Source organism: Pinus tabuliformis, chromosome 6 (assembly GCF_031772625.1).
Source record: "Pinus tabuliformis cultivar Carrire ecotype Pingquan chromosome 6, CPIR1, whole genome shotgun sequence".
Taxonomy (NCBI): domain Eukaryota; kingdom Viridiplantae; phylum Streptophyta; class Pinopsida; order Pinales; family Pinaceae; genus Pinus; species Pinus tabuliformis.
In genome coordinates, this window is record NC_142292.1 from 1,047,504,372 (window position 1) to 1,047,516,014 (window position 11,643).

Consider the following 11,643-nt stretch of genomic DNA (forward strand, 5'->3'; position numbering starts at 1 on the left):
AATTTTGATTTATCATTATGACATTCCTCCACAATGATCCTAAGCGTAACGAGGTGGTTTGTTGTTGAGCGATGCCTTCTCAAACATGCTTTGCCTTTAGCCCACTTACCTTCACTTTCAAACCATATGCTTAACTTATTTTCCAAAATACTACCATATAACTTGGCAAAGAGAGGGCTCATCATAATTGTCTGATAATTAGAGGGGTTATTTGTATCCCCACTTTTTAAAATAGGGATAATGAGGCTCTCAGTCCAAAGTTTAGGGAACCCTTGCTTGACTGCTTGATTGAAAAGCTTGTGGATGTGGGGGATGAGGACAGGACCTCCAATTTTTAAGATTTCCACCTTGTAACCTTCAATGTCCTTAGCTTTCCCATTAGCGAGGCGATTAACCCCAAACTTATTGTCTTATAAAGAGAAAACTTCTTTCATTGTGAGCAGGGTTTCCAAATTATCCATGACATTTGGAGAGTCATAAAGCTTTTTAAGATAGGAATTCCAATCATGAAGAGAAATGCTATTATTATCTTTAGTCTTCATAGTTAGAATCTGCCTCCAAAATTTCTTAGGAGCTACCTTAGAGAGGTGTAAGATATTTTCCTGTCTTTGATGAGTGTACTATCTCTTCTTCCTTTTAGTTAGGGTTTTGTATATTTTTATCTTGTCCCTTTTAAGAGATTCATCAATAGCTTCCTTCATTGCTCTCCTCGCACTTTTACAATCTTTGTCATACCGTGGATTGGTTTTGCTATTTCTCTTATTATTTGAAACTTCAATAGAGAACTTGTTAATAGAATATGGGATGGTTGTAGTAAAATTATGATAGAGGTCTTCTATGTTGTCTATACTAGATAAAGGAAGCAAATTATTTTTCAATTCATTTAGAAAGAGATCATTTTTATTTCGATCAAATATTAAGTTCTTTTGGCTGTAAGTATTATTTTCTATGGGAATTCTATGCATGAAAAAATTGAGAGTTATAAGTAAAGGCCTATGATCAGAGTCAGGTTCATGGTCTTTTAAGATGTGAAAATTTATTATTTCATTGTATAAAGGGAGATCAGAGATAACGTAGTCTACCACGTTGCTACCAAGTCCATGGATGTAGGTCATCTTGCTGGAATTGGGCCACTTCTTTAGGCCGTTGCAAATTATGAGATCCTAAGCACTACAGAGCTTGACTAGCTCCAACCCAAACAAATTTTCCCCGAGGTGTTCAGAGATCCTTTTGTACCTACTAGCCAGAGTAGGGTCTTCGTCTAACCAAAGAGGATTAGGGTCGGAATGATTGCTTAGAATAATAGCTTGGTTGTTTGAAGTTCGAGCATTAAAGTCACCTATTAAATGGATATTACCGTCATTCCTTAGGCTATAAATATCACTCTCTAAACCCTTGTAAGGGTTATTTTTATCTATATTCTTCTTCTTATAGAAGTTAGAATTGATGGGGGGAAAATAACATATTGCTATGTAGGACTTTTTAATATTAATGCCACTGATCTCTATACAACTATATTAGTTGTGAGGGTTGTTTTTATAAGTCCCAGCATGGGGGGAGATGTTCTTTTTAATGCAACAAGTTATTCCCCCAATGCCTCTATGGGAGGATCACTTGTTCCAGGTAGACCATAACGTAAAGCCATCTATGTTAGGGACCTTAGATTCTTCCTGCTCCCAAGTTTCAACAAGAAAAATAATATCAACATCATTTAAAATCCAACTTAGCTTGGGGCTTTTATTCCATGGGAAGCCTCGACAGTTCCAAGAAAGGATTCAGAGCATGTTTAATTGCTATTGATTACTATCTTTTTGGTTTCTATCTCGAATAAAGGCTCTTATATTTCTGATTATTGCCCATTTTCCTTCCTTTCTAGCTTCTTTTACCTTCTGAACCTCCTTTCTTAATTCTGCTTGATCTTCTGGATTGAGATTTTCATTTATGAATACCCCTGTTCCTTTTAGACCCGAGGTTTTACTAAGTATGTCATACTTATGAACAGTGGAGCTCACCTTTATGTGGATTAGTCTTCATTTAATTTCCCCAACCTTGTTGCTTCTGTGAGACACACTGTTTCAATTTGTAAGCTATTATTTAATTCTATCTGGGCTAAGGCTAAATTATCTTCATCTACTTCCTCTTTTAAACCGAAGATTATAAGGTTCAAGGCCCTTTTGTTACGTTCATGGTTTAATTCTATTAATTTTTTTATTTCATCTTTAATTGGTTTGATATCTAACTTATCTACGACATTATTTAGGGTGACGCGACTATTAACTTTCTCTTCTAGCTCTTTAATCATGTCTTTCATTTTAAGACTCTCTAAAGTATCAGCATCTCCTTGCTGGAATGGTTGGTTAGTATCTTGGCTTTGTTTTTCTATAACCTGGAATCTAGTCTCCATTGCCTCCATTTTATTCTCGAGTAGTTCTATTTTATTTTCTATTTGTTTTTGGATCGTGTCTTCAAGAGATGCAAATTTATTTTCCAGCATGGCTTCTAACTGTTTTTGTAGCTTGGCTTCTATTTCTTCTCTACATTTCTCTAAAGACTCTATATACTCATAAAGGCCTTGTAAAGTAACTGTGTTAGGTCTGCCCTTGGTAATCTTTGGTAACTGTGGTGGAATATTCATACTTGATATTATATGAGCAAATATGTACTAGAAAAAGAAAAAGATAAGGAATGTGTGCACCTGATATCAGCAAACCTGACTACAGATCACTCGTCCCCACCGCAGCCTGCAGACCAAAGAATATATGTGAAGAATATATATAAAGTACATTTTTAACTCTTTAACCGATCCTCAGAATTCTTTCACCGAAGAATATATGCAAAGAATATATAAAGTATGTGTTTAACTCTTTCACAGAGCCTCAAAACTCTTTCACTGAAGTATATATAGAGTATGTGTTTAACTCTTTCACCGAGTTTCAAAACTCTTTCACCATGCCTCGGAACTCTTTCACTGAAGAATATATAAAGTACGTGTTTTTAAGAAGATAATAACTATAGAACACATTAAAATTACTCTTTAATTATTATTATTATGAAGAAGATAATAACTATAATATTATTATTATTATATTATTATAATAATTTAATAATGTAATATTATTAATATAACAACCATATTCATATATATATATGTTTGTTATTATTTATATAGTTATTAATAATTATAGTTGGTATTTAAAAAAATATATATAATAATTATTAATGTGGTTGATATAAGGCTATCATCAAATTAGAAAATGTGTTTGTATATATGATTTATATAAACTAACTATATCAACCACATTAATAAATGTGATTGTATTTATTTTGTATATCAATGTTGTGTAGTTATGGTTTCAACCTCTTACCACTAAGTAATTTCCTGTGTAGTTATGGTTTCAACCTCTTACCACTAAGTAATTTCCTTTGATGGTCTCCACAATGTATGAATTTATACTCCACGCAGGAGGAATGTTGATGGACGTATTGTGTTTCCATCCACATATACTCGTGAAACTCAGTCCTCTTCACATATCATGTGTCTTTTATTTACAGAGTGAACGAGTGGGATCAAATATTCTGTTTCATTTTATTTCATAATTCAATATTCCTGTGCATATTATAGATGGATTTGAAAGGGCATATTATGCGTCCCACCAAATCACATACTACCCCAGATTCTTTCCGTACATTCCTTGATTCATACAAAGACCTATGGATAAACAAATATTTTAATGTGTTCTATGAATCCAATGTCCAATGGATAACGAATAGGCATTTTAGCGTACTCCGTGACTGATGTAGACATTGTCTGAATTGAAACTTGAAGTATAAAGTGTTAGATATTTTTAGATATTATTAGTCCAAAAAATTATGTTGACTCTTATGTAAAATTTCTGATCTATTGTAAAATCTTAGGAAACATGTGCAGAAAATTAAGAAAAAATACAATGAAGTAAAGAGAAAAAAATGTTAAAAATTAGTAAACATTTCTTTTATTGCAACGAAATTGAGGTGTTGGCATAATACTTGTCGCAAATGGAAACCCAATGGAATGAAGGTGATTACAATGCGTCTTGAAATGAATTCATTACTTCACTTTTCTGATACTGATTTAAAAGAATACGAACTCCCACCCAGAAAACGATAACATGTACTTGATGCTATTTTGGCATATTCATTTTAGGTCAAATTTGAGACATGTATTCATTATGATATTTTGTAACTACAAAGAAATGCTGCATATAATGTACAGACCGAGATTCTCTAGGTACGTTCTTCTTTGATAAATAATCCAATCGATGGATAAACACATTTTAATGTGCTCTCTTTATGCACTGGCCAATGGATAAGAAATACGAATTTTAACGTACTCTATGAATCTACTGACCGATAGAGCCCCTTCACTGAATTGAATTGATACTGAGAAGTAAAGAAAAAGAAGCAGTAATCAGTGAACATCTCCCTTGTAGCAAGGCAGCGTTTAAAATCAGATCGCGGATTCCCTGAATTTTAAGGGCGATGGGAATGGTTTGAAAATTTAGTAGATAGAAGTGTAGTGTGCAGTCAAACGTTTGATGATTTTACTAATTGGATCAATATGGCCTCTAAAATTTAGTGGATAAGAACCCATAAGAACTGAATCGGTTTTCATTAAAAATATTTGGGTGGGGTTCTTTTGTCTTGAATCGGTTTTCATTAAAAATATTTGGGTGGGGTTCTTTTGTCTTGAAGGTACAAATAAATAACTTTGATGATGGGTAATTGGAATCCCAAAGTTGGGTTCTTTCTTGTTCATTTTAGTTTTTATTTTTAAATTTTTAATTAATTTGATGGGCTTAGAAATTTGAGTACTTATTCCTTTATTTTTTATTTATTAAGTAAAGAGAAATAGGTTGGCTCCAAAAAAGTATAAAATTAGTGTACATTCATAACACACTTTCGTCTCATATCTCGAAAGGACTTACATCCTTTCAAGGGATTGGACCAATACACAAATGATACTATGTGTGTGGAAGATGAGATACAACTAGATGGCATTATTGAGCTACCTCACATTTCTAGAGCCTCACCATGAGAGTGATTCCTAAGTGGAGAGCATGCTAACTAAATATCTGAGTGACCCTGATAACATGGATGTTAATGACATGACTTGAGGAAGCCATTGTTCACTATTAGCTATTTTTATTTTAGCATTTTAAAATTTCTTAATTCTTGTTTGGACATGCTTTAAGCCAATTTTTGAATGTAGTATGACAATGCACATATATCATGATTCTTATTAATATGTAAACTCCAATTTTCACTTGATATCAAACTGAAATTTTGAAATTTCATTATGAATATTGAATAATGTAACTATTTAAATATTTAAAATTTAACTCATAAATATTATAAATATTTTAGTTTTCTGGTTTAAAATTGAAAAATATACTAATTCATATATGTTATAATTTATAAAATATAATATTTATACATTATATCTACTTGACTCGCCCTATTTTAAAAAGTGACTGACCCTACCCGGTACCGAACCCACTTTTTCCTGGCAACATAGAATAAATGTAATTTTGAAAGAGCATACACACTCACCAAGAAAACTACAACATACACATGATGATGTTTAGCATACTCATTTTAGATCAAATTTTATAGATTTTTTGGTACGTTTGTAGATGTTGTCCCTCTATTTTAGGACACAAGCCTTTAAAATACCCTGAAAACCCGTCATATTGTCTGGTAGTGGACATGTGCAGTCACGAAGGTGAAGGTGTATAGGCAAGGAAGCCTGACGCCTGCCCATTCTGTTCATCTGTACGTTAAGAGGTGGGTTGATATATGCCTATGCCTGTTATCATATTTCACGAATATCATACCCATTTAGTGACTTTTAAACAAGATGCCCGCACCATTCGTTTAGTTGGAATCAGTCAGAGCACCCAAATTCTCCACACACTCATAACGTCATATAAAAAAGATCGGTTTGTACCACTCTTCTGCTTGTCCTTGAATCAAGACGCCCCCACCATTCATTTAGTCCGAATCAGTCAGACTGCACCCAAATTCTCCATATTCATCCAGTCATCATAACGTCATATAAAAATGATTGGTTACTACTAAACCGTGGGATGCGGGGTCATCATATGGCCCTGTTTATTTCAAACATTTCAGAATTTTCTACCTTCCTAATTGGATCAATATTACGTCTAAAATTTCAGTTCCATGTAAAATTATCTTTTAGGATTAACGAACTGAAATCTTTACAAATTTTGGAATTCTGGATATTTAGAATTTATTTAAATATCCACAATTATAATTTAAGCATAATTAGTGTAAACCAACAAATCTAAAATTAGAAAATATAGGTGATTTAATTTCAGTATGGCGTATCAAAACACTTTAAGGTTATCTTAACTAATAAACTTCAGATTAGGTCAATTTCCATCATACCCTTGAAGTTAAGCCCTACTAATTTAACAGATTTACCCTGCATATAAAAGCTAACCAATATTCCTTAACCACCATAAATAAATAAATAAATATAGATAATATCAAACCCCTTAAACATTTTACAAACAAAACCTAAAAAAAAAACCTTTTACAAACACAACCTTACCTTAAGTTGCCTGGAGTTAGTAGCTTAGATATTGGATGCACTGTTAGTAGCTTAGCTATTGGATGCACTTTTCTTGTTATGATGGTAATTGAAAGGGACGATCCTTGACCAAGTCCATGTCCGGATTATACATTATTCTAACTAGTTGACTAATCAAGCTAATTTCATTTAGTTTTGAAATGAATATAAACCCTTTACGATGACTGTCTGATTAGCAAGAAGAGGTCCTTTGAAGCCTTCTGTAGATCAGGCCAAGGGGCTCAACGAATAATAAATATTTCAACCTAATGTGCAGCAGAACTCTGGCCCCCCAGGATGTTGTATAGGGAATTGTCTTTGAAATTTTATGTAATAATTCTCAATGCAACTTCGGGGGAATGCAGTCAAGTACAAAAAATAATGAATTCCTTAGTTGATCGAGGGGAAATAAGAGCACAACCAAAACGACAAATTTCCTTTCAACTTCGGCCGTCGTCGTCAGTTCACAGCACATGGCCGCTGCCCTATTTCTTACCCATATATATGGGAGAAGTTAATTCATCCACCAGAAGAAGGGATTCATCGTGTACATGTAACGCACAAAGTTGTTGCCGGACTGTTCTTTCAAGCTTAGCGTTAATTTACTACTATTACATTCTGGAGGAAAATAAATTCTTAAATCGTAGGTTTTTGAAAGTTATATTCCGAATATTAAATGGGTAATTTCTCTTTTGTTTTTGCCAAAGTCTAATGAAATGTATATACTTCTTAAATTTATTTCCTTATTCATATATATTAAACACAAATTATATAGAACAAGAAATCATGCATACAAAATCCTAAATGTTGCTTTATCGTTATCCTCACATATGGTCCAAAATATAAAAAATATGTAATCATCTATAACAAAAATAAGACAGATTTATTGTATTAAAAATAAATATTTATATATTTTATTATCGCGATGGAATTCCAATCTCATATGAAAATATTATGATATTGTTTACACCTTTGAGTATTTTATTTATTTATGGAAGAATGTCTAGTTAGATTTTTATTCCGACTAAAGGTTAAAGCCATCTTTGGAGTTAATGATCCTAGGTTAGATAAATTCCAATTGTCAATCATAACTTAGGGAATTGATTAAATTGGTTAATTGTCATCTTTGGAGTTATGAGTCAACTTTGGAGTTAATGGGCATAGGTGATATAAGTTCCCACTGTCAATCATAACTTAGGGAATGGGTTAATTGGTTAATTGTTTATTATTTGGTGGAATTGCTTTTATAAATGATTCTTTATATTTGTTCATCATTCGAGTACATTAAACTATGGAATCCATAATGACGCGATAAGAATCTTCATTGGGTTGTTAATATTATTGTAAATTTTTGGATTCTTTTTTGTATATCCTTACAATATCTATGTTATCCAATGTGCTATTAGAAATCTAAGGATATTTATGTGCAGGAGAGAAGTTAGAACTATGAAGAAATCAACCTGATTGAATTTACAAGTTTTGAAGCAATATTTTTAAATGGGAGATAATTTTTAGAAAATCCCATGGTGTTTAATGGGTACAATTATAATGCATGGAAACAAAATATAGAAACATTATTGAAAATCAAAACATTTCCATAGTTTATAAATGTTATTGTTCCTAATTAGGAATATGGTACTCGTTAGTGTTTCTTCAATGTAAACGAGAATAATGGTGTAGGTGTTATGATAATATTTATTTCAAGGGACATTAACATGGGCTTCTTTTATTTTTCCAAATGAATTCTAGAGAAAAATCAAAATATTTATAAGATCAATGAAAGTTAAGCTTTGCAGTTTGGTCTTCTTGGGGTAGCTTAATTAGCAATGGAAGTGGAAATGAAGTCTCAAAGAACCAGAAGTCTTCGATTCAAATCTGTGCTATCCTCGGATGGAGGTGAGAAGTTGGACATGATGAAGATGTAGTCCTACCAAGCTTACTAAAAGAAGTTATGCGGCTTGGAAATGAGTTGTGCCTTTGTCTCTTAACAATATTAATGGTTTTCTAGCTTGTGTTAAGTAGTTATGGTTGAAACTAGGTAAATGTGGAAAATACTTCCTAAAAAGGGAAGGTTAATTGCTAGGATTGATCATGATGAATTTATAAATATTTGTTGATGTTTTATGCTCCACATTTTGCACAAATTAGACATCAAGGGAAAAAGATGGCACTTCTAAAAATTATTTTGCCCAAGTTTTATATTATGAAATTATTTTACCTTAAAAATTGCGAAGACCTTATATTGGCTAATAAAATATAATCATAATTTTAGACATTTTTACAAAAATATTATCAAACATTTTATAACTTTTCTATTACATAATAGCAAGATTAGCCAAGGTTTCTAAACTTTCAAATAAATATTCATCCTTAAAATTATCCTTTATTGTAAAAAAAGAGTTAAAATAGAATTGAAACTTATAACAAACCATTTAAATATTTCATTCCCTACAATTTTCTTTCTCAATACAATAATATAAACCAAAACTAAAATCATTAGAACACATAGTAAATATTAAATATAGTACATATATGTGATAAGGGCGTATAATAATATAAAAGATATAGGAATTCTACAATTTCTAATCATGTAAATTAGAAATACATGATAAAAACATGATAACAAGTACTTGCAAACGTTATATCACTATTAGCCAAGTGCTAATCTAATGGTGCTCCTAAATACCAGGATTCACTCTGCAATCAATACGTAAAAAATGCACCGAAACATAAATTTAATGAATGCAAAAACCTTCATAAATGCTTCTCATTAAGCAATGGTAAATATCATTGAGGTGAGCATGTCTAGAACACACAAAAAAATCTACAATTAATTAATAGTTTCCTAAAGGAATATCACAAATTAGACTAGTATTTGTCCAACCTTAATTTGGTGGAGAGGACTTTGGTCTATGTTATTGGAAAACCTTCTAAGGATGGCATGCAAGGGTCTTGATACCACCTTCAACCTAGTGATGGAGATCATAATCTATGGTCATGGTTAGAATGTTAATGCATTAAGGATTGCATATTATCCTTTTGACTAAGTTATTCTCGAATATCACAAAATGTTTTAAAACTTTAAATATTATCAATAACACAATACTTGAGAAAAAATACACTATGAAGGTCTCAAATGAGTATCATGATAAATGTGTTCGATTTTGGAGATCAAAAGTGTTGGACACCTAATCCGTTAAAGGTTGGTGCCATGGAATTTGAATAGTCACAAAAGTTTAAGAGACCACTTGGTATATGGAAACCAAGTGTCATAACAATGTATTATAAATGTATATATTGTGAATAGTAAATTTATCCCATGATTATCTTCCATATCTTCTTCATATTCCATTTGTGTGTTTAACATGATATCAAAGCGGGCAAAATTTTGTCCCACTTCAAATTTGAGGCACTGGTTTTTATGTCCTTCAAGTCTGTGACCACTAGTTTTGTGGCTTTTCTGTGCCATCAGTCTTACCTCGCTCGGATGTGCACCTAAGAGCTCTACCAACACTACCTGTCTAGTCGCATTAAGCATTGTTACTCTACCAACTAGTTATGCATGTTTTGGAGACGTGTGTACCATCCTAGGAGCTCTCTAGAACTAACCACACTTCTTTGCCAATGTATCGAAAGAATTATTAGTGTGGTATCATCAGATCACTCAAAAAAACCAACAAACGCTCTTCTCTCCCACCGAAATCGCATGAAACACTCATTCTAACATCGCTTTCACCTTCCTACCCTCGTAGTGATGACTCTACATCTTTATTTGTCTCTCTAGACCTATCAAGCCTACGCCTTTTCTACTAAAATTGTTATTAACCGCTCTACTCTCTTGAATTTCAAGACTATGTGCTCGTTCACATTAACCTAGTAAATGCAACTAAGTTTTTATGGGATGCACATTCGATATTATCTTGTACAAGAGACATCGCTTCTAACATCTGATGTTTTAGAACTTGTGATAGAAACAACTAAAATCACACAATCACAGACACTCAATCATATATTATGCACAAATGGTGCATGTGTAAACACACTCACACACTGATTACATTCAGACCACTCTATTAAATAGAGTTTTTTGAGATCCAACTTATTCCTAATTTAGAGAGAGTGGTTGAGAGAATTTCTCAACCATCACAAACCAATTTCTCAAATATGGAATGTAAGCATTAATTCCAACATCCCCCTTAATGATTACATTACATGAAAATAAAAAAATAATCAAGCTTATCAGTAGATGCTCCATCAAGTTGCGTCATAACCCTCAGAAAGGTGTAGTTGGCAAGTTGGATTCCCGAGTTCCCTTCCTCAACTCCCGAATCAAGGACCTCCCAAAGTCAATTACTGGACAGCATCCCAATATGTCGCATAACCTCATTAGGAAACCACTTCCACGTCTACCACTAATGAGGGATCCTTTCCTAGATCCGCAACTGCCATACTATCTGGACAACCATCCATATTGAGCCTTACTACTACTTCTTGATTTCTTCAAACATTTTATAATAATGGAAATTAAACTAATATAATCACAAATGTATTTTCCAAACAACCGGTATAGTCACGGTAACAGTGACTGTCACAACGCATTTATCGCTGTCTCCGTGAATATCAGACATGGCTCTCTGTCTTCAAATGTTCATGCACTGTCCTCCCCGAATTTGAGACTGATTCCGGCGACGAACACCCCCAGCCATTAGTACGGGCCATGATGAGATCGCTGATGTGGACATAATCTGGGATTGTGTACTGCACCCCCAAAATTCGCCCAATAGTTTTTTTTTAAATTCCTGGGATCGTCCGGGTCTTCAAACGGATATGCTCCCACTAACATAACGTAAAGTGTTACACCACAGGACCACACATCCGCAATCTTGCCATCGTATTCTTTTTTTTGGACAAAATCTCAGGGGCTATGTACGCAGGCGTTCCCACGGTGGATTTCGGCTGAGAATGAAGCAAAGCAGACTTGGAATAGCCAAAATCACAGATCTTGAGGCGAG